This window comes from Elephas maximus, chromosome 2, assembly GCF_024166365.1.
Source record: "Elephas maximus indicus isolate mEleMax1 chromosome 2, mEleMax1 primary haplotype, whole genome shotgun sequence".
Lineage (NCBI taxonomy): Eukaryota > Metazoa > Chordata > Mammalia > Proboscidea > Elephantidae > Elephas > Elephas maximus.
In genome coordinates this window covers 220,429,998-220,445,042 of record NC_064820.1, presented here as the reverse complement: position 1 = coordinate 220,445,042, position 15,045 = coordinate 220,429,998, and positions in this window count along the sequence as shown.

The following is a 15,045-nucleotide window of genomic DNA, read 5'->3' as shown; positions in this document are numbered from 1 at the left end:
GCACCATGACTGCCGGGATTCCTCTAGTCTCAGTCAGACCATTAAGTCTGGTCTTTTTATGAGAATTTGGGGTCTGCATCCCACTGTTCTCCTGCTCCCTCAGGGGTTCTCTATTGTGCTCCCTGTCAGGGCAGTCATCGGTTGTGGCTGGGCACCATCTAGTTCTTCTGGTCTCAGGATGATGTAAGTCTCTAGTTCATGTGGCCCTTTCTGTCTCTTGGGCTCATAACTATCGTGTGACCTTGGTGTTCTTCATTCTCCTTTGATCCAGGTGGGTTGAGACCATCTGATGCATCTTAGATGGCAGCTTGTTAGCATTTAAGACCCCAGACGCCACACTTCAAAGTGGGATGCAGAATGTTTTCTTAATAGAATTTATTTTGCCAATTGACTTAGATGTCCCCTGAAGCCATAGTCCCCAAACCCCCGCCCTTGCTTAGCTGACCTTTGAAGCATTCAGTTTATCCAGAAAACTTCTTTGCTTTTGGTTCAGTCCAGTTGAGCTGACCTGCCCTGTATTGAGTATTGTCCTTCCCTTCACCTAAAGTAGATCTTATCTACTATCTAATCAGTAAATAACTCTCTCCCACCCTCCCTCCCTCCCTCCCCCGTCTCGTAACCACAAAAGAATGTGTTCTTCTCAGTTTATACTATTTCTCAAGATCTTGTAATAGTGGTCTTATACAATATTTGTCCTTTTGCATCTGACTAATTTCACCCAGCATAATGCTTTCCAGGTTCCTCCATGTTATGAAATGTTTCACAGATTCGTCACTGTTCTTTATCGATGCGTAGTATTCCATTGTGTGAATATACCATAATTTATTTATCCATTCATCCATTGAGGGACACCTTGGTTGCTTCCAGCTTTTTGCTATTGTAAACAGTGCTGCAATAAACATGGGTGTGCATATATCTGTTTGTGTAAAGGCTCTTATTTCTCTAGGATATATTCTGAGGAGTGGGATTTCTGGATCGTATGGTAGTTCTATTTCTAACCTTTTAAGGAAATGCCAGATAGATTTCCAAAGTGGTTGTACCATTTTACATTCCCACCAGCAGTGTATAAGAGTTCCAATCTCACCGCAGCCTCTCCAATATTTATTATTTTGTGTTTTTTGGATTAATGCCAGCCTTGTTGGAGTGAGATGGAATCTCATCATAGTTTTAATTTGCATTTCTCTAATGGCTAATGATCGAGAGCATTTTCTCATGTATCTGTTAGCTCCCTGAATATCTTCTTTAGTGAAGTGCGTGTTCATATCCTTTGCCCAATTTTTAATTGTTTTTTTTTGTCTTTTTGTGGTTGAGTTTTAGCAGAATCATATAGATTTTAGAGATCTCCGGCGCTGGTCGGAGATGTCATAGCTGAAAATTTTTTCCCAATCTGTAGGTGGTCTTTTTACTCTTTTGGTGAAGTCTTTAGATGAGCATAGGTGTTCGATTTTTAGGAGCTCCCAGTTATCTGGTTTCTCTTTGTCATTTTTAGTAATGTTTTGTATTCGGTTTATGCCTTGTATTAGGGCTCCTATCATTGTCCCTATTTTTTCTTCCATGATCTTTATCGTTTTAGTCTTTATGTTTAGGTCTTTGATCCACTTGGAGTTAGTTTTTGTGCATGGTGTGAGGTATGGGTCCTGTTTCCTTTTTTTGCAAATGGATATCCAGTTATGCCAGCACCATTTGTTAAAAAGACTATCTTTTCCCCAATTAACTGACAATGGGCCTTTGTCAGATATCACCTGCTCTGGATTTATATCTGAGTTCTCAATTCTGTTCCGTTGGTCTATGTGCCTGTTGTTGTACCAGTACCAGGCTGTTTTGACTGCTGTGGCAGTATAATATGTTCTAAAATCAGGTAGCGTGAGGCTTCCCACTTTGTTCTTCTTTTTCAGTAATGCTTTACTTATCCGGGGCTTCTTTCCCTTCCATATGAAGTTGGTGATTTGTTTCTCCATCACATTAAAAAATGACGTTGGAATTTGGATCGGAAGTGCATTGTATGTATAGATGGCTTTTGGTAGAATAGACATTTTTACTATGTTAAGTCTTCCTGTCCATGAGCAAGGTATGTTTTTCCACTTATGTAGGTCCCTTTTAGTTTCTTGCAGTAGTACTTTGTAGTTTTCTTTTTACAGGTCTTTTACATCTTGGGTAGGATTTATTCCTAAGTATTTTATCTTCTTGGGGGCTACTGTGAATGGTATTGATTTGGTGATTTCCTCTTTGATGTTCTTTTTGTTGATGTAGAGGAATCCAAGTGATTTTTGTATGTTTATCTTGTAACCTGAGACTCTACCAAGCTCTTTACTATTAGTTTCAGTAGTTTTCTGGAGGGTTCCTTAGAGTTTTCTGTGTATAAGATCATGTCATCTGCAGATAGAGATAATTTTACTTCTTCCTTGCTAATCCGGATGCCTTTTATTTCTTTGTCTAGCCGAATTGCTCTGGCTAGGACCTCTAGTACAATGTTGAATAAGAGCAGTGATAAAGGGCATCCTTGTCTGGTTCCCGTTCTCAAGGGAAATGCTTTCAGGCTGTCTCCATTTAGAGTGATGTTGGCTGTTGGCTTTGTATAAATGCCCTTTATAATGCTGAGGAATTTTCCTTAAATTCCTATTTTGCTGAGAGTTTTTATCATGAATGGGTGTTGGACTTTGTCAAATGCCTTTTCTGCATCAATTGATAAGATCATGTGGTTTTTGTCTTTTGTTTTATTTATATGGTGGATTACATTAATGGTTTTTCTAATATTGAAACAACCTTGCGTACCTGGTATAAATTCCACTTGGTGGTGTTGAATTTTTTATTTTGATATGCTGTTGAATTCTATTGGCTAGAATTTTGTTGAGGATTTTTGCATCTATGTTCATGAGGGGTATAGGTCTGTAATTTTCTTTTACCTGGTTTTGGAATCAGGGATATGCTGGCTTCATAGAATGAGTTAGGTAGTATTCCATCCTTTTCTATGCTCTGAAATACCTTTAGTAGTAGTGGTGTTAACTCTTCTCAGAAAGTTTGGTAGAACTCTGCAGTGGAGCCATCTGGACTAGGGCTTTTTTGTTGTTGGGAGTTTTTTGATTACCTTTTCAATCTCTTTTTTTGTTTGGGTCTATTTAGTTGTTCTACATCTGATTGTGTTAGTTTAGGTAGGTAGTGTTTTTCTAGGAATTCATCCATTTCTTCTAGGTTTGCAAATTTGTTAGGGTACAATTTTTCATAATAATCTGATCTGATTCTTTTAATTTCAGTTGGGCCTATTGTGATATGGCCCATCTCATTTCTTATTTGGGTTATTTGTTTCCTTTCCTGAATTTCTTTAGTCAGTCTGGCCAATGGTTTATCAATATTGTTAATTTTTTCAAAGAACCAGCTTTTGGCTTTGTTAATTCTTTCTATTGTTTTTCTTTTCTCTAATTCATTCAGCTCAGCTCTAGTTTTTACTATTTGTTTTCTTCTGGTGACTGATAAGGTAGGTGTGTCTCTATTCCTAAAGCACTTTGGTGGGTGGGCTCTGCAGCTGTGCCTTAGGCACCCAATGCATGTACCTCTAAAGACTGGTAGGTGTCAGTATCCTCAGACCCCTTTGGCAGGTGGCTAGGTGATTGGGTGGGGCTTCAGCCCTCAGTTCCCTGTTGTGGAACAGTGAGGGCTCTGTTTAATAGGTAGAGATATCAGACCTGGAAAACTTGTCTTTCCAGTGATCTGCTACAGTTACAGTCAGATCTCTATCAGAATTACCTTTGCATTATTATAGCCACCCTGTTCCCTGTAGAGATGAAAGCCAAAGACTGTGGATCTCATATGCTTGGCTGGAGCTGGTTCTCTATTTTTATTCCAACTTAGGGAAGTCAGGGAAGGATTTTTTGTCCCTGGGTTTTTAGTAGCTGCTTCTCTCAGGCCAGGAGAATGGGTTAGGAAAGAAAGAAAGAAACAAACAAACTAAAAACGCAAAACACTTCACTCCGTGGCCCAGGAAATGCCAATGTTAATGAAGCCGCCTGGGGCAGGGAGGGGAGGGATCAGATAGGTAGCACCCAGCAATATAGACAAAGTTACTTATCTTGCTTGCTGTTGACTGTTTTATCTGAGATTCCCAAGGGGTGTGAAGCCTGTGTACATTGGCTGGGTCGAGATTGCCCCTGAGGGTCAGGCCTGTGTCCCTGCTTGTGCCGTCTCAGAAGCCTTGGTCAGCTCCTCTGCTCCCAGTCCAAAGCCCAGCACCAAGGTTCCCCGGCTGGGACACCACACTCCAGGCTCCAAAACCAGTCACTGCCTCCCGGTGACTTCTCCTCCTGTCAGCCGTGCTGTTGCACTGCCTGCGTGCACTGGCTCGGCTTCCCCCCGATGTCACTTCAGGTGGCTGGGGCTGCGCCCATGTTTGCGCCATCTCAGGAAGCTGTGCTCAGCTCCCCTGTGCCCAGTCCAAAGCCCGGCGCCAAGGTTTTCTGACTGGGATGCTGGCTCCAGGCTCCGAAAGCAGTCACTTCTTCCCCATGGTTGCTGCTTCTCTTGTTAGCTGCGTCAGTGTGCAGCCTGCTTGAGCTGGCTGAGTCTCTCCTGAGGTTACCCCAGGGGGCTAGGGGTTAGGGCTGTGTTCCGTGGCTGCCCTGCCTCAGCAAGCCGCAATCAGCCTTGCCACTCCGCACCAGGGAACTGCGAGGGCTCAAGACTGTGGAGTGGGATGCCAGTTCCAGAGGCTGTCGCTGCTTCAGGGAACAGCTTTTTGCTTCCCTGTCACTCAGGTCAGCTCTTTAGAACTGTGTGTGATGGTCAGGGTTTGTAGATTGTCATGTATGTGATCGATTCACTTGTTTTTCTGAGTCTTTGTTGCAAGAGGCGTCCGAGGCGGCTTCTACCTAGTCAGCCATCTTGGCCCTGCCTCCTCCTGCTCTTTTTCGATTGTTGTTTTCATGATATATTTTTTTCCATCCTTTGAGTTTGTTTGTGTCTCTGTCTAAGGTGTGTCTCTTGTAGGCAGCATATAGGTGGATCGTGTTTTTTTAATCCATTCTGCCACTTTCTGTCTATTGGTGCATTTGGTCCATTTACAGTCAGTGTACTTACAGATAGGTATGAATTTAGTGCTGTCATTTTGATGCCTTTTTTTGTGTGTTGTTGACAGTTTCTTTTTCCCACTTAATTTTTCAGGCTGAATAGTTTATATATTGTCTTTCCCCATATTCGTTGTTGTTGATTTTGTTTCTGCTGACTCTCTCTCTTTTTCTTGTATTTTATTTTGATGAGTAGGATTGTTAGTCTCCTTTGTGGTTACCTTAATATTTACCCCTATTTTTTTAAGTTTAAAACTACTTTTATTTGTTTATATCACCTTATCTTCCTCTCCATATGAAAGATCTATGACTACATTTCTTAGTCCCTATTTATTGTTTTAATGTTGTCTTCTTTTACACAATAACGTCACTGTTTCCCTGTTTTGAGCATTTTTTATCTTTATTTTTGTTATTTCAGTGTCTGGGTTGACGTCTGATTATTCTGTCCAGTGTTCTAGTCTTGAGTTGATATCTGATATTATTGATTTTCTAATCAGAGAACTCCCTTTAGTATTTTCTGTAGTTTTGGTTTGGTTTTTACAAATTCCCTAAAATTCTGTTTATCTGGAAATGTTCAAAATTCACCTTCATGTTTCAGAGACAGTTTTGCTGGATATATGATTCCTGGCTGACAATCTTTTTCCTTCAGTGCTTTATATAAGTCATCCGCCTGCCTTCTTGCCTGCATGGTTTCTGCTGAGTAGTCTGAGCTTATTCTTATTGACTTTCCTTTGTAGGTGACCACTCTTAAAGTCCTCTTTATCTTCGGTTTTGGCCAGCTTGATTATAGTATGTCTTGGTGACTTTCTTTTAAAATCTACCTTATGTGGAGTTCAATGATCATCTTGGATAGATTATCTTCTCATCTTTCATGATATCAGGGAAGTTTTCTGCCAACAAATCTTCAACAATTCTCTCTGTATTTTCTGTTATCCCTCCCAGTTCTGGTACTCTAATCACTCATAGGTTATTTCTCTTGATAGAGTCCCAAATGATTCTTAGGGTTTCCTCATTTTTTAAAATTCCTTTTATCTGATTTTTCTTCAAATATATTGGTCCCAGGTGTTTTATCTTCAGTCTCACCAATTCTGCCTTCCACTTTCTCAATTCTGCTCCTATGACTTTCTATTGAGTTGTCTACTTCTGTAATTTTATTGTTAATCTTCTGAATTTCTGATTGCTGTCTCTCTTTGAATTCTTGCAGCTTATTAAATTTTTCATTATGTTCTTGAATAACCTTTTTAATTTCTTTAACTGCTTTGTCTGTGTGTTCCTTGGCTTGTTCTGTGTATTGCCTGATCTCCTTCCTGACCTTGTTCCTGATGTCTTGAATAGTTCTGTGTATTAATCTTTTGTATTCTGCTTCTGGTAATTCCAGGAAGACACCTTAATTCAGAAGATTCCTTGATTCTTTGCTTTGAGAGCTCGTTGAAGCGATCATGGTCTGCTTCTTTATGTGATTTGATATTGACTGTTGTCTCTGTGCCATCTATAAGTTATTGTATTAGTTTATTTTTTTTGCTTACTATGTCCTAGCTTCTTGCTTTGTTTTGTTTTGATATGTCCAAATAGGTTGCTTGAGTGAGCTAGCTTGATAATGTTCACCTTTGAAACTCTAACACCCTGTTACCAGATGGCTACAGCTGTTACCAAGTATATGAGCCTAGGAGTCCATTCACTTTTCTTGCATGGGTTCAGCTCAGGTGTCCAGGTAGTTGGTCATCAAGTGTGTGGTACAGGCTCTGTCCTACAGTCTTAGAGGGGCAGGGGTGATTGGTGTAGTTACTGGTATCTGGTTGCAGCAGGGAGTCACACTCTGAACAAGGCAGGGGGCTGACAACTTTCCCCCAAGTATCTGTGAAGAAAGCTCCCCCCGTTCCCTAGAGTGCACAGGTGATGGATTCTACAGACGGACCTTGGACACCCAATGCTTTTGGTTGTAAGTACTGGAAGGTACCATTTATCCTTGGACCCCTGTCACAGGTGACTGGGTGACCTGAGTGGAGCCACCAGTCCTTATGCCCCTGATGTGGGTAGGTGAGGGCCCTGTAAAATAGGCAAAGCGGTGTCAAACATCAAACACCCACCTCTCCACCACACAGCTGAAACAGTTGCAGTCTGCCAACAAGGGCCCGTTCTTCTGAAATAGGCCCACACAGGTCCATGCAGGGGGGAAAGGTATTCAAAGTCCATGGACCATTTATGCCTGGACAGGAGCTGCTTCTGTCCTGAGCTCTTCAGGTTAGTGGAGCTGGCAGATTATCTTTTCCCCCACTGTGAATTATTCCTTCTCCAAGCTGGGAGGATGGCTCAGTGTGCAACAGGACCTATCTCAGAGCCAGGGAAATTGATAGCCACTGAAGCTGGCTTGGGAGATGGGGAAGTGGTAAAATATACACAAGTACTTAGCTTTTGCTGAGGGCACTGTTCTTCTCTGGTTCCGGAGGTGCAAGTAGACTGTGCAACTGGCTGTTTCTCCCTGAGGAAACTGTGGCTGAATGCTGCCACCAGCCCACTGCAGCCTGAGGGTTCCTGGTGACTCAGGTCCGGCAACTCCTCTCCACTTCTGAACCATCTTTCCCTCCCACTGCTGCTCAGTCCGTTTTCTAACTTTGCCTTTATGTTCAGGGCTTCTGGCTTGTCACAAATGTAATCGTTTCACTTGTTTTTTCAAATCTATGTTGTGAGAGGGTTCACTGGAACCATCTGACTACTCTGCCATCTTGGTCCTGCCTCCTCCATAGGGTTTTTAATGGCTGATATTTTTGAAAGCAGAACATCAGAACTTTCTTCCGAGGCAGTCTGGGTGAACTTGAACCTCCAACCTTTTGGTTAGCAGCAGAGCACTTAACCATTTGTACCACCCAGGGACTCCTCGCTCATTCCCAGAAGACCCCATAGTGAACAGTATTATATTCTAGCTAGCTCCCTGATTGTGATCAGTGTTTGCTTATCTCTAAAAAGTGTCTGTGCTCTTTCAACTCAATCAGCCAAGACCTTCAAAAGGTTACCCATCATAGAGTTTCTGTGAATCATCTAGTATAAATTCTTAAAATCAAGTGTTTAGAGCTCAGCAAAGCAGTCAGTTGGAAGTGTACCTGCTCTTTCAGGAATCTGCTTTTATCTCCTTAGTACAGGTACTTGTGTCAGGTCAATATTAATGTGAAAAACGCAATTCTCTAAGGGCTTTTCTTGGTAATCAGGTAAATATTAAGTGCCTAGGTAAATATTAAGCGAAGCAACAAATTGTTTAACCAGACGCTGGATGGCTTCCTGCCCATGTTTGATGATGTGCTTGACTTCTGGCCTCCAGTCTTGGCACTGGGGGCCACTGAGGCACTGGCTGTGGTTTCCAGCACTCATTTTTACTGAGAGGAAATGAAGATGCTATGGGTCATCACCTCCTCACCAAGTTCACCTTATCCCAGGTTCAGCTCACCCTGAACTCTACTTTCCAGTGAAGAAGCCCCAGTACTTTACCCATTTCCATTCCTGTCTTGACCAGTGTCTTTGTGCTTGAGGTCCAGGGTTAGTGTTTTACTCCAGGAATAAGGCTTTTGCCTTGCTTACCTTCTTCACTGGCTTCTTCCAGGGGCAGTGTCCTGGTTCTGATTTGGAGGCCATGAGTCTGGGTTCCTGCTCCTGAAACCTCATTCCCTTGATCTCCATCCTCTGATCATGGTGGAATGATGTTCCACCTCCCTCTCATCTGCCTCTCCCTTTACCTAGCTACTTATGAAATCAAGAGATTTGCAGACCAGTGTTCCCTAATGCCAGGAACCTTCCTGTCAGACTCTTTCGCTTTAGTCAGCTTCTAAGGACTCACTTGTTCCCTTGTGCTGTTTTTATGATTTTTGGTGTCTGAGTCCTGGTCGTTCCTGCCCTAGCCCTGGTCATTACCATAAAAATGACTGCTTGCAGTGGGATCACTCACTGGTCCCCGAACAAAGTTGCCATTCAGTCAATTCTGACTCATGGTGGCTCCACGTGTATCTGCATAGAACGTGCTCCACAGGGTTTTCCCTGGGTGATTTTTTTGTAAGTAGAACATCAGGACTTTCTTCCAAGGCATCTCTGGGTGAACGTGAACCTACAACCTTTTGGTTAGCAGCAGAGCACTTAACCATTTGTACCACCCAAGGACTCCTCACTTGTCTCCAGAAGACCCCATAGCCAGCAATATTAGATTCCAGCTAGTCCCTAGATTGTGATCAGCGTTTGCTTATCTCTACAAAGTTTCTGTGTCTCTCAATCAGCCAAGACCTTCAAAAGATTACCCATCATAGAGTTTCTCTGAATCATCCAGTACAAATTCTCAAAATTAACTGTTTATTGCTCAGCAAAGCAGTCAGTTGAGCATACTTGCTCCATTCATAGCTGGCAGCTCTCTAGCAAAATCCCTTGGTATTTGTATTGCTGTTCTTTACTACTAATTCAACACCCACAGGTCAGGTCTGTGGCAACATAGCAACTCAACCATGGTTTTGTTTTTACTTTTTAAAAAGTCAAGTGCCAAGTAAATGCTAATTTGTTCCAAGAATATCAACCACCAAATTCCCTCGGCTTCTTTGGGTGCAACTTGTTGGCTCACTTGGGAGGTAGGATAGAGCCCTGGGGAAGAAACAAGTTTTCATCTTGGTGTGACCTGGGTTTTATTTCTGGCTCTGTCACTAGCCATGTAGCTTTGGACAAGTTGCTTAGTTTCTCTGAGTTTCAGTTTCCTCATCTGCAAAATAGGGATCCTAAAAATGCCTAGGGGTCAGGGATGATTCAGTGGTAGAATTCTTGCCTTTCATGCAGGACACCCAGATTAGATATTTGGCCAATGTACCTTATGCATAGCCACCCCCGTTAGTCAGTGGTGGCTTGCAAGTTGCTATGATGCTGAACAAGTTTCAGTGGAGAGTCTAGACTACTATGGACTGGGAAGAAAGGCCTGGTGATCTACTTCTGAAAATCAGCCAATAAAAACCCTTTGTATCACAATGGTCCAATCCACAACTGATCATGGAGATAGTGCAGGACTGGGCAGCATTTCTTTCATCTGTGCATGGGGTCTCCATGAGTCAGTGTCAACTCTATGGCAGCTAACAACAACAACGACGCATACTTATTTTAAGGAGATATGGTGCCGTCTATGTATGTAAGGCCATTGGAACCAAACCAGGCACATATGCTTGATCTCCATGACCTTCCTTTGGGATTTCTTGATCCTGGTCTCCTGTGTGTCTAGTCTTTCACCAATTTAAATGGACAGCTGGTGTCTTAGGCTGGGTTCTCTAGAGAGGCAAAACTAATAAACCATATAAATACAAATATATAGAGAGATTTACATCAAGGAAATGGCTCATGTGATTGCAGAGGCTGGAACATCCCAAGTCTGTGGGTCAGGACAGAGGTTTCTTCTGATTCGAGTAGCCACAGGGGCTGGAGAACCAAAGATTGGCAGGTAAGACGGCAGATAAACTGCTAGCTCAATTCCCAAGAATCAGAGGGCAGACGAACAGGAGTCAGCTGCAAGATCCAGTGTGAGCAAAAGCCCAATAGCCTTGCCAGAAAGTCCACTTATATTCCACGGAGGCCACACGCCCAAGGAAATTCCCTTTTAACTGATTGGCTACTCACAGCAGATCCCATCAGGTGATCATATCATATCAAATGTCATCGTGGAAGTGATCAGAACATCAAATGATTGCCAAACTACATTGTGACTGCCAAACTACATTGTGACTGCCAAACTACAGAGGGTCATGGCCCAGCCAAGTTCACATGCAACATTAACCATCACAGCAGGGTTGCAGATTCTGTTTTGACCTTGGTGAGTGGCATTCATATCTATTTGTCTTTTCTTTCTGGGCTGATCTTTCCATTTCAGCTACCTCCTGGATAATCGTCCCATGTGCTCAGGCCTTGAAAAACACACCTGTCTTAGACTGGGTTCTCTAGAGAAGCAACACCATTAATGCATGTAGATATATAGAGAGAGATTTATACTAAGGAAACAGCTCACACGATTATAGGGGTTGGAACGTCCCAAGTCCTTGGATCAGGATAGAGTCCTTTCCCAATTCGCAGAGCTGAAGAACCTGGTGAACCCAAGATGAGTAGGTTGGAGAGCAAGGATCCTGTACACAGGTTGTGATGGTCGAGGAATCCCCCAGGTCGGCGGGCAAGACTGCAAGATTTCTCCTGATTCATGTAACTGCAGGGGCTGGTGAACCCAAGATAGGCAGACTGGGGAACAGGACTCTTGTCCCAGGCTGTGAAGATCAACGAATCTCAAGATGGACAGGTAAGCTCTAGCTCAAGTCCCAAGAACCAGAGGTCAGACAGGAGACAGCTGCCAGATCCAGAACAAACCAACAACTTTTGCAAGGTGAGCAGGAAGGAAGTAGGCTGCAGAAGGCAGAGATGAAGGCTAAGGGGACGGTGAGCTGCCATAGGCCCCACCCCCACCAGTACCACTCAGCAGATTCCATCATGGTGGTGATCACATATCACATTTCAATGGGGGAGTGATCACAACACTATACAACAGCCAAAACTCTGAGAATCATGGCCCAGCCAAGTTGACATACAATCTTAACCATGCCAACACCCTTACAACATACCAGGTTTTCATTAATTCATTCATCCTCTTGGCCTCATACTTTCCCTGGGTAATATATTCTGCCAGCACCTTAGCCCTGATTTTGACCCTTCTCACATGGAAATTTGCTCCACAATGAGACTCCCACATTGTAAATTTAGGGAGAAGAACACTAGACTGGAAGGGAAAGACCTAGATGATTGCCACTGGCTTGCTGGGTAACCTGGGTGAGGCACTGACGCTCGGTGAGTGATAGGGTCTTCTTCAGTAAACTGTAAATGATTAGACTCGTCCTACCTTCTTCATTGGAGTTCCTGGGTAGTGAAAATGTTTAGCATGATCAGTGACTAATCAAAAGGTTAAAGGTTCAAGTCTACCCAGAGGCACCTCAGAAGAAAGGCCTGGCAATCTACTTCCAAAAAATAAGACATTGAAAACCTTGCAGAGAACAATTCTACTCTGACACAAAAGGGATCACCATAAGGAATTGACTTGTCAGCGACTGGTGTTTTGGTTCCTTCTTCATTGGGTACGAGAATGGACTATTTGTTGAATATTTGAAGTTGTTCGAAGCATTCAGAACTCTACAAGTATGGGTATTATCATGCTATTTGCAAATTCAAGATGTAACCGGACATTATGAGACTGATATGTCTGTGTGTGTGTGTGTGTGTAGCCTGTGTGAGCAGAAGAGACATGCTAGCGAGAGGACACGCTGCAATGCATTTCAGCATGTAGCAGGCCAGCCACACTTATCCTGGGAGTGGGCATAAGAAGAAGCACACGCTGTTTTGTGTTGGTATAAAACTGTGAGTTTGTTGATCATTAAATCACAGTCTTGGCATGCTGAGTACAGTTTACAGGGAGGTGTACTCTAAAGAGCAAGAGTTTCTGACAGACTTGATATAGACCAACCAAGAAAAATGCAGAAAACAGTCTCCAAACCAGTAACAAGTTGCTGTTGAGTGGATTCCATGCTGACCTCATGTGTGTCAGAGTAGAACTGTATTCTGTAGTGTTTTCAATGGCTGAGTTTTTTGGAAGAACATCAGGCCTTTCTTCGAGACAGCTCTTGGTGGACTCCAACTGCCAGCCATTTGGTTAGCAGCTGAGCATGTTAACCTTTGTGTCATCCAGGGATTCCAAGCAGTCCCCGGACTGGTGAAAACACATTTGGGTTATCAAAAATGCTACAAGCTAAGAATTGTGGTGGTTGTTGTTGTTGGGTGTCATTAAGTCAATTTGACTGATAGCAACTGAGTGTGTTACAGAGTAGAGCTGCCTCATAGGGTTTTCTTGGCTGCAATCTTTACAGAAACACATCATCAGGTCTTTCTCCCACAGAGCCACTGGGTGGATTCAAACTGCCAGCCTTTAGGTTAGCAGCCGAGCGCTTAACCATTGTGCCACCAGCGCTTCTAAGAATTACAGTGAAAGGATGGAATTCAAGTAAAAGAACAAACTGATTTGGAAAAATATAACTTGAACAAGGTAAGAGTTTCTGTGAAGAATACGGACTTCTGCCTAAACTTGTTTGTCTGATGTTTCTGAAGACAGGTGAACAAAAATCAAAGGTTTTTGCGGAGAGAAATTACAGCTACTGGCATGCTGTGTTTCCAACTCAAAACCAAGCTTCAGACGCTGCTGTGGCAAATTCCCATGTTCTCCCACCCCATGTACACGGAGCGGAGAAGTCAATGTTGTCTGATATCTTCAACACGGATGGCTCCGTCCCTGGCCACCATCACCCACCAAAGGGAAGCAGACACTTGAAATGGTGGGATAGAAAATAGTACGTGTCTGAGAAATTCTGTGCAGATGAAAATGAATAAAACACACTCCACTGACTGGAATCTCTACTGTGTTCCAGATTCCTGTCCGCTTTCTGAAAAACATTTTGTTTTTTTACTCAAACACTGACTTCTCAAATTTGACCTCTGACTGTATGTGCCATTCTTTTGTACTTGAACTGTCATGTTCTCACTCAAAGAACAAAGCCTGGCCACCCTGGAGAATGCTGCCATAAATGAAGCAAGAGTCCAAAAGAGAAGGTTCCAAAAGAGACATTTGTAGAATGCTTGGAGCCGTGGCAACCACTTTTCTGTATGAGTGTGTGGATTCCCCAGGGAACTACTTGGAAGGCATCAGCTCTCTTCTGGATACATGTGATCTGGTCTGTGTGTTGTAAATAGGTGTGTTGCTTTGGGTCACACCCTTACCTACCTATGCCTCTAGTACTTATATAATCAAGTGCTTTCTTCTTTTTAATTTGTGGAAATAAAAGAGCAGTGGAATGTGAGTGGCCTTTCATTAGTGATGAGGTGCTGAAAGGCTGTTGTTAAACAGTTGCTTGATCTTTAACTATTGATTAAAACGAGAAATCTGGAGCAGGACAGAGTTAAGGCAAAAGAAAGAGATGAGGCAGGGATTTCATGTACTATTTGGTGATTAGAAAGGAAGCAAACTGCATTGCCTTTGGGCACTGATATAAAGTAACATTGTATTAAGTTTTGAGAACCTTCCCAGTTGCCACTGGGTTGACTCTGACTCATGGCGACCCCATGTGTGGCTGAGTAGAATTGTACTCCATAGGGTTTTCTTTCTTTCCTTTTTTTTTTTTTAAATTTAAAGTTAAACTCATTGCCATTGTGTTGATTCCAACTCATAGCTACCCTATGGGACAGAGTAGAACTGTTCCATAGGGTTTCCAAGGAGTAGCTGGTGGATTTGAACTGCTGATCTTTTGATTAGCGGCCCAACTCTTAACCACTGAGCCACCAAAACTCCTTCTTTATTCCCTGACTTGCACTTCCTTTTTTTTGTGTGCAAATATTCACAACAGAACATACACGCATTTAACAATTTGTATATGTACAGTTCATGAACAGTGGTTACATCCTTTACATGTGGCACCGTTCTCACTCTCCCTGCCCCTATTGTTTCACCACTGTTTACTTAGACTCTCTGCCTCTTCAAGTTCCCATCTGTGCTTCAGAGTTACTGTTGTCGTTTCAATATCTTATAGGTAATTCTTCAACAGGGTGCAATGCTCAAGACAGATACTCTTTATTTATTGAGCTAAATGGTTGTTTAGTTTAAAGATGACTTCATCCAGCTCACCCTTCAGCCAAAGATCAGACAGGCCCATAAGACATAACAAGACTAAACGGGCACACCAGCCCAGGGGCAAAGATAAGAAGGCAGGAGGGGACAGAAAAGCTGGTAATGGGGAACCCAAGGTGAAGAAGGAGAGTGTTGATGTGTCATAGGAGTGGCGACCAATGTCACAAAACAATATGCGTATTAATTGTTTAATTTGCTCTGTAAATCTTCATCTAAAGTAGAACTAAAAAGAAAAATAAAGATGGCTTCATGGGATAGTTTTGGCTGAAGTTTCAAAGG